The sequence below is a fragment of the Strix uralensis genome, chromosome 6 (assembly GCF_047716275.1).
Source record: "Strix uralensis isolate ZFMK-TIS-50842 chromosome 6, bStrUra1, whole genome shotgun sequence".
Taxonomy (NCBI): Eukaryota; Metazoa; Chordata; class Aves; order Strigiformes; family Strigidae; genus Strix; species Strix uralensis.
Genome location: NC_133977.1, coordinates 1,417,494 through 1,438,541, shown reverse-complemented (window position 1 = coordinate 1,438,541; position 21,048 = coordinate 1,417,494). Strand labels below are relative to the sequence as shown.

At 46.6% G+C, this 21,048-nt stretch overlaps 1 long non-coding RNA gene across 1 annotated transcript in view; it reads right to left on the bottom strand.

Moving 5' to 3' along the window:
• LOC141944921 (uncharacterized) overlaps positions 1-21,048 on the bottom strand; it is a 29,651-nt gene that overhangs the window by 1,595 nt on the left and 7,008 nt on the right. The window contains exon 2 of the long non-coding RNA XR_012629366.1: positions 10,035-10,183. This is a non-coding gene — a long non-coding RNA (uncharacterized LOC141944921). The remainder of the gene's footprint in view (positions 1-10,034; positions 10,184-21,048) is intronic.

The window sequence follows — 21,048 nt, the reverse complement described above, 5'->3', positions numbered from 1 at the left end:
TGTCTTGCCAGCCCTTCTCAACAGCAGCCTTGAAGACTTAATCCTAAAATTGTAGGGCTGTTCAGTGCCCTTCTCTGTTGATTCAATCACTGGTCTGTCTGCTCCGGCTTTCAGAGAGGATGCCAAATGAAGTGGTGGTTTCTGTGATGCACACACCTGACCGCCAGGAACTGGAACAAGACCACCAACTTATTTCACGTCAGTTACTGAATAACCACTGGAGGTTTGCAGCTCTCTGTCACTACCAGCCTGGACAGGATTCAAACCAGCAACCTCAAGCAAAAATGATTGCTACTCCTGATACATCCCATCTTCTACATGTTTTAATGAGCGAGCAGGACAGCCTCCTATTACTGTTGGTTTTAAAGAAGCATTTTTGCTTTTCTGGACTTGAGCCCAAAATCCCACTTGGAGTAACTCACATTCATTCATGTCAGCAGAACAACACCAGCCAAATACAAAGGGTTGGGTTTTTTTTTTTCCCTTTAATTAAACTGTTACTCTCTCAAATCAAATGCAAGCTTTGTCATCACTCCAAACTAAGAAAGATCACAGGTGAATGTTGCCAGTGAAATTTAAAATCAGCTTGAAATAGCTTTACTTTTAGCAGAAAGTATCCTTTTTTTTTTCTGGATGTTTCCTCACCAAGCCAACTGTTAGAATTGAAATAGGGCAGATTTTCTAGACTATCAACTGCAAAAGGTGTTTTCTATCTGCTTTCCTCCTGCCTTCAGAAGAGATACAGCATCCTCATTTCTCTAGGCTTGGTTTACCTCCTCACATTTTGGGGGGATGATTATGCCAAAAACGATGATTATGCCAAAAGCTGTGGCAAATGTGGCCATTTGCCCCAGTTGCCAACTTCTTTCCCAGGACCACTACAAGCTTTTCTGGCAAAACCAATTCTGTCCTGTCACTGCTGAGCAGGTTTGCTAACACAGCTCTGCAGGGAGTGGCGTTTCTAGTATCATTCATGCGCAGAAAGTCAAAACACCAGAAGAGCAGCACTTACACCCAGCCTGAATGCCTTGAAGTCCTCAGCTCCCAGCCGCCCTTACCAAAAAAGCCTTTCTACAACACTTGTGAATTTATTTCCATCCTGCATGGGAGCTTTAGAGAGAGTGGGGTACAGAAATGCTGGAGAATGACAAAAGACAAGAGTTAAAAATACAGAGTGGAAGTATACATATACTGACTTCATTAACTGACTTCAGATGATACCAGCTTGCTGGGTTGTTTTTCCGCAGCTCTGGCGGGAAATGTTTTATTTGCTTAGTAAAGTTTTCACATGCAATATGTTGTTGCTGTTTTGTTTTGTTTCTTAAATCCCTTACCTGTATATTTATTATAAGGCAGATATTATACTCTCGCAGTAAAGAAACACTGCAAAGTGCTAGTTAACTTCTCAGAGCTGACTGAATAATACCATAAATACAAGGGTACTGAAATGACAACAATAAAGGCATCTGTACTTTGAACAATAAATATGAACTGTAGCTGTGCTTTGGATTTTATGCATGCTCTAGCTAATAGGTATTCAGCTTGTGTGGGCCACTGACATTTAAATAAACACATGTGCAGTCCAAGGGGGTTGGCTGCAGAGCCTCTTGTCAATTGAATCCAGCCCTGGGAACACTAATAGAGTGGTTCAGAATTGCAGAAATTCCATGCTGGGCTAGCCCCTGGTGGCATCTCTCCTGAAACCATAAGACGTCCTCCTTGAGGAAAAAAAAAAAAAAAAGTGACAATGGGGATGAGGAGGAGTGGAAAACCCAAAAACATGTGGCTTCAAAGAGATGTTGAAAATACTGCTAAGAAAAATGTGCGCCAGCCTGCCCTTTGCAGACTGAAGAACTCGGCTTCTCTGGAACTGAGCTAGCTTGTCAACCTTAACACTGTTCCTACACCACATCAGAAAAAAAATCACCTTTTAAACAGAGCCATTATGTTTTTCTTTGCAAAGCAAGGCCACAGGTACACTCATGTAAATCCACTACTGCTATGAAAGGAACAGGCACCTGGGTTACAGGACCCTGAAGGATCCTGACACAACAACTTTCTGCAGCACACGAGCTCCTGAGGCCATCTCTGCCTGTGAACACAGGTGTAATTATGGTGGAATAAGCTTGATTGCATTTCTGGAAAGGAGAAGGACTAATGCAGTTAAGTCTTTCTTTACCTGTTACAGCAAACCAGTCGGTAGCCCTAGAAATCAAAAATTATTTGGCAGCATCAGACACACTGAGGGGCTATAGGCACAATGTTAATCCTCAGCACCTCATTCCAAAATAAGAGAAAGACTGTGAAATATCCCGAGCACTTGTTTTGCATGGTGCACATAAACCACAGGTGATGCCTTAAGTGTTCGTGGGACATCAAATACTCTCCCTCACTGTTGTAGAAAGCACAGTTTCACGTCTGGGTGTTACCTTTGTTCAGCACCAGTGCATACTGGTGCAGATGAGGGATAATCCAGGCATAAGATGACATCAACTCCAGGGCTGTCAGCCTTTGAAAAAGGGAAGGGGGCTGTCAAAAAATAAAAAGAAAAAAACCCAACCAAACAAAAATAATCCAAAGGGGAATTCATTGAGCTACTTATCACTGAGTTGAACACTGAGCAAAGCAGTAGAGGCTATGTAATAGCATTATAGATAATTAGAAAACTAGGATGAAAAAACATGCTTTTGGTAGTTGGAATCATTCCTCCTGGGGAATTCTTTGTGGGCATCAATGCATATGTAAGTAGGGGCAATTTAGTTGATACCATGTACTCTGGTTTCTCAAAAGCTCCCTCACCAGGGGCTCCTAGAAAATTAATCTCTCCTGGGATCAGAAGAAAGGTTCACAAGTGAATTCAAAACTGGTAGAAAATAGGAAGGGACAGGTAGGAATAAATGGTTATTTTTCACAGTGGAGGGAATCCCAGTGGAATCCCACAGCAATTTGGGCTCTGACATGTGTTGTTCTCAGAGCCTAAAGGATCTGGAAAAGGAATACAGGAGCGATTTGCAGAGGATAAAGAAAAAAATAATTACTGAAAGTAGCAGAAATTAGTGCTGTCCACAGAGAGCTGCAGAAGGACTGAAGGACATGACGATAAAACAGAGTACCAGGTGCTGATAAATACGTAATAGCACAAAACCAAACTGACTTCACCATAGTCCCTCCATTAGTTATTACCACTCAGGAAAGAGATAATCCAAATCAACAAAAACATCAGTTCGTTCCCAAACAGTGAGCAAAGAGATGGACGGATTGTCAGGAAATGGCTTGAGAAATAGCTCCCCTGAAGTTACAGTTTACGTCTGGCCAGTTACTTCTCTGCCTGAAAAAGGGGTGACTTCTGGATCTCCGTCACATTTTCCATCAAATCAGGAGGTGTGTGGTGGTGGTGAACACATCATCGCTCCTGACAGTACAAGAGCACTGTTTGAGGCGCATTCTTAAAACGATGCAGATTAAAAACCAAAACAAAGCACTTTTTCATGCGAATTGTGGGCTTCGCTACCGTAGACGGTTGTGGAAGCCAGAAAAGTGAGCGTGCTCCAAAGGCAGTGAGCCAAAATAATGGAAGGTAAGCTGAACAAAAAGATCTAGGAAACATAAAAAATAGAGAAAAAAACCTCTAGCTGAGTAAGCTGTTAAGCTGCAGCTTGCTAGGAGGGTTTGCTGGAGCCAGCATAATGCCTGTTTTTGTGCTCCTTCCATTAAGTGTCCACTACCAGCCAGTGTCAGAGATAGTGCACAAAGCTAGCTGAGCCTTCGCTCTGCCTCCCTACAGCTGCTCTTGTGTTTCACAGATTAACTTTGCATCCGGACATAATTGGTACAGAAGGAAAACATTGAAAGGAGTCTGGGAGAGAATGTCTAGCATGCGTTTCTAATGGAGCCAGTGCTTTCAAAACAGTTCATATAAATATAGTTTCAAAAAAACACTGAAGTCAATAGGATTTAGGCATGGATGTAACTTCTAAAGCATGCGACTGGGGTAGGGAAGAGGAGTATTTGGAGCAAGGGGAATTTTTCCCACAACAACCTTCTTGATGGGGGATAATCGGAGGGAGACAGGACCCTTGTGTGTGAAGTATCTGAGGAAGAGACTAGACAAATAAAGCAAACAATAATCAAGTCACTGGAATCAATTACTTCTCATCAGCAAAGTCATCTTCTAAAGTCTTCTAAAGGAAATTAAAGAAGAAATAGTTGAACTACCAGCCAAGCTTGTAACCTGCCATCCTAAGCTGCCTTAGTACCTGTTCTTGAATTTTGCATTTAAAAAGGGAGGACATATGGGTGAATAAGGGTATAGCCATGGAGAATCATCATGATTTCTGTAAGGGGAGGTTTTGCCTCACCAAACTATGGTGGTTCTGTGAAGGAGTCAGCAAGCATATGGGTAAGGGAGACAGTTGCTCTAATCTTCTTGAATTTCCCAAAGCATTTCTAGTATTCTCCTTTACCAAGCGCTCTGACATGCCATGGGGTAAGAGGGAAGGTCCTTGCACAGATTAGAAATAATAAAAAGCAAAAAAGGACAGGAAAGCAGAAGATACAAAGCTAACGTTAGCCGAGGTTAGCAATCCAGAATTAACTAGGATATTTCAGTACGCGCTCTCTTCTGCTTTCGCAGGAGCAGAGCGGCACAGCCGCCATCTCGCTGCTGCCCACCACCACCACGGCGGTGGAGCCTCTTCCCTTGCAGGGAAGAGCCTCCCGTTGAATTCACTGAAGGCCTGGCTCACCTTCCTTGTCAAGGAATGAGATCTCCACTTAGGCGTTCAGCTCACTTGCTTTTTCTGTAGGTTTGAGGTGTGGTTGCTCTGTCACGCAGCAGAGGTTCCCTGAATCTCCATGAGCCTTATTTGAACAATCTTACTGTGCAGGCAGTAGGTTTTATAAGATCTTCATACAGTAAAAGTGGTTTTGAAGCGGGATACAAATCAATCTTCTATACTTCTTCTTTTTTTGCCAACTAGCCAGTGTCATGGATGAGGCTACTTTCCAGCACATTTCACAAGCATCACTTTTTTTATTCAAAAACTTTCATTTGCCAGACATTTCCCAGAACATCCATTTCATGGAGAAACACTTTTGACTGCATCAACGTCTGCAATCAGCATGCAGGCGTGCTGAAAGAAATTACAGATTGCCACCAAGCCTCTCTGATCCCAGGGTGGCTGGAGGCAATGCTGAGCCTGACGGATGCACCTGCCCCATCTAATTGCTCCATTTAGAAAATCTGGGATGCTGGTTTGGGTGGAGCTGGGTGCTTAACCCCACCTGAAGGTTGGAAAGCTAGAGGTGCTGCTGTGAGCACAACACAGAAGGAAAAAGTAGTGTGTCTTGAGGTAGAGGGCTGCCTGGAAAAGCAGACTTGAGCTCTGCAAAACCAGTTCAAGGAAGAGGATGTTGCATTTATTTACAGAAAAAATGTACCTAACCACACTGAACACAGTCCTGACTCCACTATTTTCCTCCTTGTGAAAACAAACCTGGAACAACATACAGGCGTATAGAAATACATTTAGTGCTCACTGAGGTCAATGGAAAGACTCCCGTTGATGTCAACAGAAATTGGCACAGCCCTCAAGTAAATCCATAAAATACATTTAGATCCAATCACAAAGTTAACCATGGCAGTAGTTGCAGGTGCTTGAAGTCACCGGCATAACTCCCAACATAACCAGCACCTGGGCAGCAGCATTCCCAAGTGTCACGATCCAGCCACAGTACTGTGCTCCCAGCTGCCCTCCTTGGGGGCAGGGAGCCCATCAGGTTATGGGTTTCTTTGAGGGATGGGCATCACCTCGCTGAAGAGTCCAGGAAGCTTGCTGGGGGGGTTGCAGGTAGAGGATCCATCCCCAAATCCTGACGCAGTGCCCACCAGGAAGCACAGTATCGGGTGCCAAATCTAAGAGTGGTCTCAGGGAATATATGCAAACACCTGCCTAAAATCAACTGAATTGAGACCGCCAACTCATTTTGCACAGACTACAAAATATTTACTATGATTTCCATTCCCCAGCAAGTGAGGCTCAGATGTCATATTGATTGGGTGCAATGTAAGAAGCTTGACAGACAGAAACGATGCAGAGCAATCTGGAAAGCACGGGAAGCTGGGCTCCACAGAACAACACGTATTTTTCAAGACAACCAAATGCAAGTATCTGCATATAGGAACAAGAGCACACGCTGCATTTTGAGGACGAGGGACTGCATTAATTTGGGTCTGAAACCAAAGAGTCCCTGCAAATAACTAGCTGCACAGGAACTGCAGGAAGAGATGGAGAGCTCATTTCAGTACTTGGATACATACACAGCAGAAAATCAGCAAAGTGCTTTGGCAAGACCATGGCTGGAAGAGTGCAGAAAGCACATCTGGAAAGCAGCTATTCAGGGAAGAGGCACAGATCTCAGCTGAAGCCTGGAAAACCTGCCCTGAAGTCCAAGGCTGAAACAACTCATCTCGTCACGGGCTGGAGAGATGGTCTGATGAGTCCGTAACAACCTATACTGGAAGAGCAGGAGGAAAGATTTCTAGCAAAAGAGGTCTCCTGAATTTAGGAGAAACAGGCTCAGGAACCCACTGGCTGAGTGCAGTGGGACTCAGTCTCTGGAGTAGCAGTGAAACGTTTGTGTGCTAACAAGAGTAATTGAAACAACCCTGCTGTGCAGCAGAGTCCTCCCCAGCCACTGCCAGACAGGTCTGTAAGTCCAAAAGAGATATTTCACTAAAAAGCTGGTTCTGAAAGGAACCCCCAGGAAACCTATTATTTAAAAACCTGTGTCCTTTTTGGGCATCACAGCAACACGTACTTTTTGAAGCAAGATCAGATTTTCTACCCTTAGATTTTCACACGCTCAACAGTACAAAGTTCTCAGAGAGGCTGTATTATTTTCTCTCCATGTGTCACTAGACAATCTAATTTCTTCATTTGTCTGTAGTTATCAGATAGTTGAATTTATTTCAGTTAGGGGAATATTTCCTTCAAGAACTGAAGATAGCCAAATGCCCCAAAAGATCATTTTAATTCTGTGAGAAGCTGTTCTATGATATTATGATAATATCTGCTGTATATTTTGGTGATCTACTGCTATGCCTTAGGTTCTGTGTTTAAACAGCTGACTTGTGTTATGGAGTAGATTTGTTTACACTCAGCTGAGTTATTGCTAACAAGAAGTCTTTGTTAAGCATCATAGGACTATATTTCTTTGTGATGGAAAGGCGGTACCATTACACTACAACCAAAACTAACCCAATGATTTCCTCTGATGGGTCGGTTGCTGTTATCAGGTAACTCTGTGATCCCTGCCTGCAGCACAGGATGCTACTATGCAAAACACAGGATCCAAGAAATTACAAAAAAAAAGACTATCCATCCTTTAGAGAAGTGCCCCTTGCCATCTTCAAGAGAGCAAATCAAATTTAATTCAAATCAAAATTACCTCAAATAGTGGCTGCAGTACGCTTGTGGCTGTTCAGGAAATTATGCTGGAGAGGAGAAGGGCTTGGGAATTTGGGGACAGGGAAACATCTTGTAGGGGACTGGGACAAAACGAAGGAGAGGCAAGACTTAGTTGAAATGCAGTTTGGTGACAAATGACTGAAAACTGGTCCTGACACCATGCTGTGAACAGTACCCTGGAGCAGAGGTCTGCTCCAGCTGATATGAAGGTATGGATGGGCAGGGCCTGTCTGCAACCATGCCTCTAGCCCAGTCTCACCACCACCAATTTGTCCTGCAGCAAGTGGTGAGTGTGCTGATCCCACCTGGGTGACCCCAGTTCTGGTTCTGTCTTGGAAATTAACCCACCTATCCCCCAGAGCTGCAGCAACTGCAGCTGTTACAAGAGCCAGGGCTTGAGCTATGAGGCAGAGAAACCTCTTTAGAAGCTGAAAGGTGCAGAGCAGCATCTTGACTTCCCTCCCCGTTAATTTATTTCCTTTTTTTTTTAAGATGGATTCTCTTGTGATCAGTTATTCCTTGACAGTACTGTGCTTTCAGTAGGAAACCGGTCTCCTTCACTGGTCCCAACCGGCAGGACTGAAAAACTGCCTTTCCCTTGCAAGTTAATTATAGGAGAAAGCTGTCGTCTGCCTAACTCCTTCCTCAGGCAACCTACGCAAGAAGCTTGGCCACAGGAGTCCCCTGTGCAGTCAATCTCGCTTTGGAAGTTGATAAGAATAAGAAAGAGATAAATCAGGGGATGCACACGGGAACATTGTCCTCACTGCTCAGCTGAGCTGTTAAGCCCGTAGCCACCAGCTCTTACTATTTCTTTCCAGAGTCTCTGGCCAGAAACACTTGTGATCTTAAAAGATGAGTGCCTATACCAATTAACTCTTACACGGTCCTTGTTTCTTGCTAATTGTACATGCCACCACGCACACAGACACTCCTGACTCAGTCCCTTGAGGTCCTTTTGCACCCTGAATTTTCAGGCACTGGCAGTTTTAATACTCGCTCTTTCTAGAGTGCCAAAGCAGCAGTAAATCCTAATCCACAGATTCTTAAAACTACTAGCATTTGATTCTTTTATTACAGATACCTGCTGAGAGCTGCCTGTGTTGATATTTTACTGACAGCAGAACACTTCATACACTGTTATTATCTGAAATTACTTGAAAAAATAACACATCCATAAGGCTGCCATGAAGACATCCTGAAGATGGAAGCTGCCATCAATGATGCTGACATTTCAGGATGTAATCTAGGACACCATTCATGGCTAGATCATCTATGCTAGTTTAAAACCAGTCCAATTAATTCTGTCGCTGGTAGCTGGAGTACCGTCCAACAGGTAACAATGATTTTTATAAAGAGATGGTATGAACGGTATCTTTATGACCACCCAGCTCACATAATGCTTTTGTCTTTAATGTGCTCACAGTTTCTTACTGTCACTTCTCAGCTTGTTATATAAGGTGTAATCATAACTTTCTTGCCGTATCCCCAGTAAACTTGTCATATCTGAGTGTCATTTGCTATGAGCCTGATTTAAATTCTCCTCATCTGACCGGCTGGATAGTCTTTCCCAGTTCCAGTAACGTCCTTAAATAATCCCGCTATTCCACAGTGAGGAAAGCAGGCTGCTTCACAGGTAGCAAGCAATTTTGCACTGGTTCACGGGATAGGGAGGTATGAGTCCTTAGAAAGACAAAGGGAAGAATGAGCTAAACTGTGTGTTGAAATGGTAATGTCAATGGTTTTTTCCCCCACTGTTTATAGTGCTTCCAAAATACTCAAACTTAATTTTTCTCCTTTTGTTCTCTCCCATGTAGTAAACATTAATCCCTCCCTTCCCCATCTACCCCTTGCCATGAGCAGAGATGAAATAAACAGCTGAGCTACTCCTGCCAAGAGCAATTTCGCCTCCCAGCAGTGCCAGAAACACCGTTGTCTGCATCCTGGCATCAGCCATTTCAGCACAGCCTCAGGAACAGGATTTGCACAGCCAGCAATAGAAAGAACTCGGCTTTTCGTATGTCCGACCAAAATAATGGCTATTTAAAAATATCCTTGGCAAGGGAATGGCAGAGAGCGCCTTAAAATATACATCAAACTGCTTAAAATCTGCAAGGACTCAACAAGACAACAGAGGAGGGCGGTTTAACATTACAAGCAGCAAAGAGGGTCGTTGTTAGAGCTACATGGAAAGAAAAGTACTTCCTTTTCAAAGGGGAGTCGGAAGTAGAGTTTAGTTTCAAGGGGGTTTTTTGGTTGGTTTGAGGTTTGGATTTTCTTTTTTTAACCTTCTGTGTGGAAGGGGAGGCAGCCAAGCAGGACTGCGTTGCCTCTCGAGGAGGAGAAGTGCCTTGCCCAGCAGCAGAGCACTTTGGAAAGAGATGCTGGGGCAGTCCTCACTTCTCCCCAGCGGTCAGCCAGAAGAAGAAAAGCAGTGAGAAGGTCGGTAGGCATCCAATGGAAACCTGCTTGGGTTCCCCTACAGCTTCCCTGAAGTCAAACTGAGCTCGTGAAACATTTCAACATCAGCACAAGAGGGTTTCCCGACCCCCCCATCAGAATTACCATTTGCTTGGAGAGTCTCTTGCGGTTGTTACGAGTTGCAAGGAGCAAGTAACACAGCAGAGGTTGTCTCGGTAGGTGCCAGGAGGTAGCCCAGTCACACACTGATCTTCAGGGTGCTCTTCTCTTCAAGAACATGCCAGTTCCAGCTCCTGTGAAAACACACCATGTTAGGAAGAGCGGGTTATGTAGTTTGGGGCAAGAGAAACTAGTAGCAAGAAGGCACTTGCATGAAAACGCATGAGCTTTCTGCTCAGGCTCAGCTTGCTGGAAGCTTTTAAGAATTGTCTGTCTCCTGGGATGGAAACTTCATGGACCCTGAAAAAATGAGCAGAATATTTCAGGATTCAGCAGCGGTGCCAGGAAGGAAGTCTGAGATCCCCTGGTTGCAACGGCAGCACCATCTGCAGCTTCACCTGCTCTGCTGCATTTTACAAGCCTAGAACAGTCTCCTGCTGCTGCCTTGCTGACAGCAGTCACTCTAGGGAGCCTGACAGCGAGGACAAGCACTTATTAACATAGATCAGCTCAAAGAGTAGTCCACAAACGCTGGCTTCCTGCTATCTCCACCTTCTTCAGAAAGTTTCTGCTCCCCTTTTCCATTTCTGTGAAACTTGTGGGCTAAGAAACCAGAACAAAAGAGCCAGCAGAGAGAGCCCAACTCCCCAGCATCAAGGATTTCCTCAAAAAGCCTTACTGCAGAAGGGTCCAAATACAAAATATATACAGAACTGGTTACGAGCAGTAGAGGTATGGAACAGAAATATTTGCTAGGCCTGCCAAAGGGAATGGAGTGGGAAGGGATGCTATTGTCAGGATTACACCTGAAGCAGCCAACTGTGGTAAGAATGGTCTAGAGTGGTAACCAGGACAGAGCAAGGCTGCAGGGGTATTGGGCTTTACTGGGCCAAGAGGTAGGAATGAGGTTAGCAAGGTGCAAAGCGGAAACACCCGCAGTTAATTTTGAATCTGTAACAATCCCTTTGGAGATGTTGGCTTTGGAGTAGGATTCCTGCAAACGGAGAAAGCCATGGACATCTAGAGGTCCAACTCTAGAGGAATGTCTCCAAATAGCCAGGGTGGGAGAACAAGAGCAACCACTCATGCAGAAAGGTCAAAGCACAGAGTGACCGATGTGGAAGGAGAGAGACAACTCAGCTGGAGTGAGCATCATGTTTTCAGTACTGACTTCTGGGAAAAGGTGCCTGCAGCATAGCTTAGGCAGACCTGAAGATGTTCACAGACTGCAGAAGAAAACCAGCACCAGGTACACTGCCACCATGTTTGATCAAGGCCAATGCTAGAAGCAGAGGAGCCCAGAAAATGCTTGTGGTTTGATGCAGGACAGAGAAAAGATATAAATTACATGAGCAATAAAGAATAACAGAGCATTGCACATGGACCCACAAGCTTCCCTTACAGCAACCACACAGAAACAAGTTGGAAACCAGTTCAAAGACCGCAAGAAATGAGGAACTACAAGATTTAACAGATATGTGAGCTAAGATAATCATTTCCCATGCTCCATACAACCCATTTCTCCTCTGCCGAGGAGCTGACCAGGGAGACTTCAGGCAGATACAGTCTGTATCTACATGGATCAGTAGTGCTGTACCAGAGCAGCAGGTTTGTAGAGTGAAACAGCTGTTCTACAGCCATGCTATATATGTTTTAGAGTTTAACTTTGGATACCTCTGGTCTGATCCTGTGACCTGGATGCCTATTAACAGTGGTCACGCATTGCACGCCTGATCTGAAAGAAAATATTTTCCTTAACGCACCCATAGTTAACGTGGTCTTCTGCAGGCGGGTGCCAAGCGAGCTCTGCCCCCATGCCAAGTTCGTGCTACGCGGGAGCCCGCGACAGTGCAGTTGGCACAGATGTTTCAGCATCTGCTTAGCTCATAGCCGGGATGGTGCCAGCATCAGGAGGATGGGAAGGTGCTTGGGGAACGTGGGTCTGTATTTGGGTCAAAAACCATTTGCTCAAGTAAGCTTCCAGTTTCCAGGGGATGCTGCATTAAGCAGAAAAAAGGTATTCTTGAGGGAAATAGCACATATGTAGCTTCTGCATAGCACACAGAGCTTTGTCCAAGTTTGAGCCTTCTGAAGGACAGAATTGTCCTACACTATCCCTGCTCTGTTTCCTCAGCAGGTATCTATCTCTGCTGGCACCTGCCCATGCTCTACCTCCTTACGACTGGATCACTGTGAACATGAGAAGGGGGCAAACAAGCTGTTATTGATGTGTTTTGGCACTGCGCTATTTATTATTGATGTGGTGTGTAAATGATGGCCTGCTATCCATTTCCTCTGTTGTAAAGTGTTAATTATTAAAAATAGTCTGAAGCATGAAATATGGGGCATAAAAACACTTGCCCGTGAGTGATGGGCATACAGCTATGATACAGCTACATCCAAGCTGCATCCTTAACGTGACAGCTCTGAAAGCTGGCACTGACTGCTCGTACAAGCGACGGCAGCCTCTGCAATGCCATTTCCTTCCCCTGTTGAGGCATGGGGGTGGGCACTGCTGGAGGGGGCTCTCTGGAAGTGAGAAGCTGCCAGGAGGCACATTACAGGTAGAGTTTTCCAAAGTGGACTAAAGATGCAGCACTTGACATGGGCAGCAAAAAAAGAAAAGGACTGATGTCTTTCAAAGGGAAGTGCTGTCCCACTGATGTGTGGATTGCATGGCCTGAACCAGAAGAAAGAGGTCTCATGTCCTCTCATCCCACTGCAGGCACGACACCACCACAAGGAACAACTCACTGTCACACAGGGAAATGCTGCACATGCAGGAAGGCAAGAGGGGGACAGAAAAAGAAAAACAACTGCCAGTGTTTAATTATTCAGTTTCAGATACCTCTCCCCCAGGCAAGAGGAATCTTTGGGGCTGGAACACACACTCCAAGGAGGAGGAGGTCCTGATCCTCTCTGTGCTATAGGAAGCCTTTGGAGCCCAGCATCTGATTCCAGCTCAGCCATTTCAAGTCATCTATTCAGCGTGGTGGGTCCCAGGTACCCAACAGCCAGTTTGCTGTTTTGTTTTGGGGACTTTTTTCATGCAGGCAGGAGATGCACAAATCCTGCAGTTCAGCCTTTGCCACCTCCTGTCCTCCAAGGTAATGTACTACCATCATCAGCCACCCCCATCAGCCTAGGCACACCCTCATTTCACATGCAGGACCATATATTTCTGTTCTTCAAGAGCCGCTGGGACTGACACCCCATCAGGAGAGGGAGGAATTGCCTTGTCTGGGATACGCTGTTGGAGACCACGACATGGACCATTACAGCAAAAAGACAGGTTCTTGAACTCAACATCTTAAACTTGCATCACTGGGAGCCGCACAGCAGTGTGCCAGGAGCTGTACACCACAGAGATGGAAGGTCCCTTTCCCATCATTTACAAGTCCAGAGTCAGCAAGAAGCATGAGGTGGAGGAGAGCCACAGCCCACATGGACCAGTCCAACATGCCCTGAAGTGAACTGCCTTGAAAAGAGCCTAATGAGATGAGGGACACCAAAGCCAGGCTTGCAGCAGTCCCATAAGCTTCATGGCAGTGCAGCCCTAACCCCATGAGACAAAGAGGACCTGTCATGTGACGGAGATGTTTTGGCAAGCATCCCTTGGCTATATAGAAAACAGTTCTTAAAACTGCATGCCTGGAGCAGAGTTTTCCCTCCCTCTCTCCTCCACCCCCTTCTTTCTGGGGATGGCAGGCGAGGAGCAAAAGCTGGGTTTATTCATCCCCTCTCCATTGATTGCAGCGTGCGTCACCGACTGCACGAGTGTGGGAGGTGCAAGCGTGCCTCACAGTCAAATCACCAGCCTTTCAGCTTAATAACACCTCAGGGGGATGTGGGCTCTCTTCCCCTTTTCAAAATAAAAACAGGAGAGGAAATAAATGTTCCAACAATATAAACCAAAAAAGAAGAAAAAACCCCCAAAACCTCCACAGCAGGAGGTGAAGGAAAAAACAACGCCTGGAAAATAAAACACATCTAATTTTCTTTTGCATGAGTCAGAAGAGAGATGTCAGGGATGGATGGATGGCAGATGGTAAGGACCCTGGGTCAGGGATGCTGGGCAGCAGCACAGGACGAGGCACTCGGGTTGCATCAGCCTCAGGGAAGGTCGGTGCCACCTCTCTCCAGCCGGGGTTACACACAGCCAGAGCACCCGCCACCAAATCCTGGAAAGCTGGGCAAGATGGCATTCAAAAAAGTAAACAAGCCACTTGGCCAGCACTGACCATTTCCATGAGCACCTGTGCATTTTGGGATCTCTTTTTTAGGAGGAAGGTTTGAAGGCTCAGGATGGACACCTGGAGAGAGCCTGAACCGAGAGCTGTGCAGTTTCGCTCCCGGCAGCCCCCATGAACTCAGCTTCTGCAAACCAAACTCCCCAGCCCTGACAGCCACCGCCAGTGGGTCCTGCCACCAGCTCCCAGAGGCACCTCCAAAGGCAGACTTCCCACCACATGCCTGCAGCCTGCTGCACGCTTGCTTGCTGATATTTTTATCCCCTGGAGAGCTGACACAATAGCCCAGGCATGCTGATCAGGCAGACACATATCTAGGCTTTTATTAGAGAGGAGGCACTTTGTTTGCTCAGTGGTTCAAAGCAGCCCCAGCAGATCCAGAACAGTCCGTGGACGTGATGGCTGTACTAGCTGCCAGGGAGGCCCTGCTGTCTGGACCAGGGGGCTTGCAAAACCTGAGACCTCCCCACACAAAAAATGCAACAGTAAGATCAGCTTGTGATGAAGACCCCAAAAATGCAAGTGCTTAGCACCACTGGCAAAGGATCACAGAGGGTGGATGACAAGAGACATCTCCAATAGGGGAGAGGAACCTGGCTTCCCTATACACAAGAAGATTCCTTTATAGTGGGAGATCAGGCATGATTTCTAGACAAGGAGGTACAGAGCTATTACATCTCAGTGGCATTAAGAGAAGCAGCACAGCCTAGACAGACTGACATCCCCAGCTGGGGAGCCAAAAAACCAGGCAGGAGCCTGTTTATCCCCTGTTTTAATGAACTTTCCCATAGCTCAGTTTTGTGATCACAGAATCACAGAATCATCTCGGTTGGAAAAGATCTTGAAGCTCCTCCAGTCCAACCATGAACCTCACACTGACCGTTCCCAACTCCACCAGATCCCTCAGCGCTGGGTCAACCTGACTCTTCAACCCCTCCAGGGATGGGGACTCCCCCCCTGCCCTGGGCAGCCCATTCCAACGCCCAACAACCCCTTCTGCAAAGAAATCCTTCCTAAGAGCCAGTCTGACCCTGCCCTGGCACAGCTTGAGGCCATTCCCTCTTGTCCTGGCGCTTGTTCCTTGGCTCAAGAGACTCATCCCCCCTCTCTGCACCCTCCTTTCAGGGAGTTGTAGAGGGTGATATTCAGCTATCGGTAACTGCAGCGCTTTGAGAAGGTACAGCATTCAGCAGGGTTGCATGTACCTCATGAAGGGTATAAAATACCTTCATGGCAAGAGTCTGCCAGCTCTGCCAGCAATAACCTGCACAAACTTTGCCAGTACCCTTCATTTTCCACCAGTGCCATCTCTGAAGCCTGGGCTTGCAGATCACCGTCCCTGCAGCATGCTGACAATTGGGAGCTGAGGGCCATCAAACCCAGCCCAAAACAGAGCTACAGCCCAGCCTGGGCAGCAAGCAGGGCTCGAGGCCGCCTCAGGACTCATGGGATGCTGGTGCCCGGGATGCTGCCGACCCGCACGCAGCCACGTGCTGCCACGCACTGGCTCCTCTGCCATGAGCTGCCCGTGCGGAGGAGCCCACGCTCCAGCAGGCAGATGATGTTTTTTTGAATGCGTCCCCATTTATAATGAGACATTACTCACAAGCTGGAGAATAAAATAGAATAATAGCATCTATCAGTGTTAGTCATGTTTTAAATGCGTACCTTTCAGAGCAGCATAGGATTTGATAGGATAATCTTCCAATAGACACGTGGGAAGCTTTCATTGAGGGACACAGCCCTGTTGGCAAATTACAGCTTGCTGCAATTTGTGCTGCTACACTGAATGCTGCTGGCAGGGGAAGGGGGGGGAAACAAAACTTGGAGCCAGGCACAGTGGTCCACAACCCCTTAGAAATATGTTCAGAGCAGAACAACAGGTTTGGGGAGTTTTGCAAACGCCAGGTACCACAATTCTTCTGAATCTTGATGCCAGGGCATACTCGTCCAAGTTTCACAAGGGCTTTTTCTTCTCCTTTCTCTACTGTTGGACTCTTGACATCCTCAGTGGATGTATTCCCCTACCCAAACAAACCATGTGTTGCTGAAAAAGAACATGAGCCGATTCAGAAGAATAAACTCATTTTGCACATGTGGAATCAGGCCTCAAGCTTCTGCAAGCGAGGAATGCTGCAGCCTCCCGCAAGCATCGTGTTTGGGATGCCTTACCAGAAGGGGCTGGGAATTTTGTAAGGAAGCTGGTTAAGCTGGGAGAACGAAGTTTTGTCTCAAAACTCAAAACACTTCACTCACGCATCTGTTTTGATGATCCCTTGACAAAAAGCAGAAACCCTCTTTCTGGGAAAGCCCAGCTCTCCAGCATCCTATCTGAGGTCTGCCCTTCTGGGGAGCCCAGCGAGACAAACTGGCTCAGCACCAGGACCACTGTGTTTTGTTTGAGAAAATTCATTGCAGGATTTCAGCTCTGTGAACAACTCATATCTTTTTTTCTGGTTTGGTTTTTTTCTTTTCTCCAATGTTTGAGGCACGGTGAAATCTGTCAAGCAGTCTTTTCTGTATGCTTAAGGAGATGGAGAGGAAATTTGGTTCCCAGTCAGATGCTCGTACCCAATTTCAGCAGTGGCGAGATGCAAGAGAATAGCAATTTTGCACAGCAGTGCAGTGATGCTCCTCGTAGCCTCCTGCCGATCTGAGAAAGGCTTCTGTGATATATTAACAAAACAGAACAGAGGAGGTGGGAGAAGCGCCCAATGCCTTGTGCCCTGCCCCAGGGAAGATCCCCTGTACCCTGGCTTACCTGGGTAAGGGTGTTTTGTCCTTGGTGGCTGCCAGTCCCAGGTCAGCATGGACAGCCCTGGGCAGTGGAGGCAGTCAGCCAGCTTCACACCCTTCATATGGAGGATTCTTGTATAAAAAAAAAGAAAGGGGGGGGGGGGGGGGTAGAGAAAAGTAAAAAGGGAAGGGAAAGAGTTGCGTAAGGATGCCGCAGTTCACCCAGGCTCACGCGGTGGGGACTGATGTCCTCAGTCATGGGTAAACTGTGAGCAAGTCTGCACATCTGTGCGGCAGGGGGATGAGGTTTGGGGGGCCTCTCAAAGCCCAGGAGATAGATTAAAGCAACCTTCTTTTCACAGGGTGGACCCAGAAGCCCATGGTGTGACCCTTCTGAACCTCTGATGTTCCCTCACATCACCCCAAAGAGGCAAAAAGCTTGATTTTCCTGTGGCAGAGCTGCACCTGCTACAACACCAGTACAAAAATTTGGAATAGCACAAACACAATACTCCCTCCCCTTTTGTATACAGATAGAGAATGAATTAGGAAAAGACACAGACCGTTGATGTGATGGAGCTTTCAACAGGAGGGATGATGTCCCCTGCACACCTCTCCCTGGTTTCTCCGGGGAACACAGACCTGACTGGCAATCAGGGCTGCAGACCCTGGTCCCTACTGCAGAAAGGAGATGATAGAGCAATGACTTCCCCTTTAAACTAAATCGGGGTAAAAAAAAAAAAATAAAAAGAGTATCCTGCACGTTTTCGAGCATGAGACTCCCATACAAATGGTCCCCGCAATGTTTAAACCATTTGGGCTCCTTCCTTATGCTGTTTCTAAGTTTGAAGAATGCCTGCTGGGTATGATTAATATTCCTCCTCCTACACTTACCCGTTACTCCTGACAGCAAAAATTAAAACAGGAGCTTCTCTTCATTCAACCCCAACCCACAGGAACGTGGTTACATGGGGAAAGTTACTAATAAAAAAGGGGAAGGTTTGTAGATTTGCTGCATTCACAGCCAGGAGAGGCGTAGCTCTCATTCAGCATCCCTGATGGATGAAAGATCCCTCACCTCCTCCCAACGGGATGCTTGGCACGAGCGCTGCTCAGCTGGGTTTGGGGGGAAAGCCGCAGCAGACGGCAACTTAATTCAGGTCCCTCTTGTGATAGGGATGCCAGTGGGATCACTGCAGCCTTGCTTGCACCAGGCGGTGTTGCTATGGGCACTGCTGCCTAGGAGCAGCCAACAAGATGGGGAATAGAGAGGAGCCATCCCAGAGCCTTCAAAATTCAGCTTCTTATTATGCTACACGTGTTTCTCCCCTCATCTTCCCTCCTTTTGCACGTTTCAAGTTACCTTTCACCATTGACTAAAGTTTTATCCTTAATCAAAGCACTGTTGGCAGATGGGTTAACTCGTGTATTTAAACAGACATTTAACAACGGGTGGGAGAGAGGGCGCAGAAGCCCAATATAAATCATTACTATGAGCAATCCCACGTCAGCCCAGCCCTCTGCATACATCCCTGTATATGACATCTGATGGGGCGAGCAGGAGAGACATTGCAGAGCCCTTCAGGGAGAAGCCCCTCGCAATCCATAGCCGGGTGTTCTCCCCATGACGCAGTAGGTTGGTCTGTATGACCCTCGTGGTGCCTGCTGGAGCAAAACCACCAGGATTTACTACAGGACCAGGGGCCATGCTGACAAGTTGTTGACACCTGCAGAGGAGGAGCGTGCCCAAAGCGCTGCTGCCTTCTCATCCTGTCTGGGAGGAGATGCTTCAGCCCTGCCGCGTTTCTGCAGCAGCATGGTGATAACCTGTCTCTGACCAGGGGTGGAGGTGGAGGAGCAGTGCTGGACTGCAGCCTCACTGATAAGAGTAGTTTTTGTCATCCTGCCTCTGTTTTCAGAGGGAGGCTTGTTCTGCAGGGGTGGCTGGTCTTGACATGGCACTACCATGAGAACCTTTTCCATCATGCAGGTGGTGGAGGGTGGAACAAGAGTGCACTGTTTTCTGTCTCAAGGTCTCACTGCGTGAAGAAGAGCAGAGCAGGGTGTTCCCACCCCCAATCAGGTTTTTTCAGCAAAAATCCCAGAAGGTAGGGTAGGTAGCCACTGGAGTCTAATCCATCCCATAGAACAGCAGGATCCCAAGACGTCATAGGTTCTGCCTCAAACACATGCAAGAACCTTCAAAGACTTTTCAAGGTTGTACAGCATCCCAAACTAGAATGTTAAAGGTACCAAACAGCTCCAAAACTCATAGCAGGGACCTGTAAAGCAGGTCACCATGCTGTGCTGGTATCCAAAGTTAAACTCAAGGAAGCCTGAGGGATTAGCCAGAGCAACCCATAACTTGATTTGCTGTGAGGACCCATGTTTTGCAGAAGGATCTAAGATGATGCAGAGGTTGTGTTAACCTTCCTGACTTGGGACTCCATCCTGAAGTGAAGTCAATAACAAAGTACCAGGTTCGCTGTTGTAATACCTATTGCAGTTGGATAAGCGGTTGGATCCGGACAAGCAGTTGGATCCAAGGGCAGAATCCCAATCTCATTTTTGTGCCATTTCTGTTTGGCCTGTGGGTTACATGAATCCAGAGCAGACCAAGGCAAGCCTCAAACCTTCTTCCCTTTGAAACAGGAAGCTTTTGGCTGAGAAAACGCTTGAAGCCACCTGGACCCACTGGCCTCCCACAGGCATTAGGAGATGCCCTGCATCCCAAATTCAGCATAGTCATACCCTGACTTTGGCCAACCATAGACACTTTTTTTTTTTAATCCCAGATAACTCCTGCCATGACCAAATGGGTTGTACTCATCACCTGCAAGCAGGGGACCCCAAGCCACAGCCATCAGCTCTCTACAAAAGTGGTACCCTATCAACTTTGCCCCACTTATTTTTGGCTAGGGATAGTGGTTTGCCTTTCCTTTATCCTCCTTGCAAAAATGGGTGGGGAAGTCAATATTTCCCCTGTACTTCACCATCTGGCTTGGCTACGACAGATCGCTAAATACCAGAGGGCAGAGCTTAGCTTTGATTCTGGAAAGCTTCAAGGGACGTCACACAGGAGACACTTACGCAATGCTAATGAGCCAGAGATCTCCTTCAGAAAAAAAACTACAAGAAGCATTTTTAATTGCAACCCTTTCCCTTCAATTAGCTTCCACCCCCATTTAAAAGCAGGAGCAAGTCATCAGGAATTCAAGGCAAAACTAAGAAAATTGCTGTTCTACACCAGCCTGAGTTTGAGACGTAGGCAAGCAGGACTCACCTGCAGCACCGCTGGCACTGCATGGCACTGCCAACCGTTGCTGCACTCCGCCAAGCATTTTATTTACCCCCTAAGTAGTGCCATTCCTGCCATCACAGGAGAGCAGTAGATGGCCCATCTGCGATGCATTAACACCTAAGGGATATATGCCAGACCTAAGCTAAGATGGTAGGCTTGGGAGCTTTCCCCCTCCCTCCACAGCCCAGGTAAAGCTGGAGAAGCACTTTTAAAGATCCTTGAAAGTCTCCACGGTCTGTACTACAAGGCAGAGCCTCCCTACGGAGAAAGGACAGGGCAAGCATGGCAAGGCTTCAACTGGGTTGGGAAGGAGGAGAGACCCCAGCTCCATCGCCACAACAGTTGGATGCCCTTAAACTCCAAAGGTCTGCTGCCACACAAATAAAGTTAATCACTGCCTTACACAAAGCACCTTCATGGGGCAGGCGTAGAGGGTGAAGAGACAGAGAGGAACAACTACATTCCTCTTTAATGAGCATAAAGAGCAAAATGGAGTCAATTAAGTCTTGTTCTGATGACATTTGTCTAAGTACATGAAGACTGGTATAAGCTAAAGCAAGACGAGTTGTTTGAACTCTGTGGGCAGGATTTTTTTTTTTTTAAATCGTTTTTTCATCATGCATTTCAATTTTTTTTTTTTTCCTCTGTTACTAGTAGGTTCAAAGGACATGTGGGACAGATTCAACTCAACAGTTTGTAAACAGCTGACGTG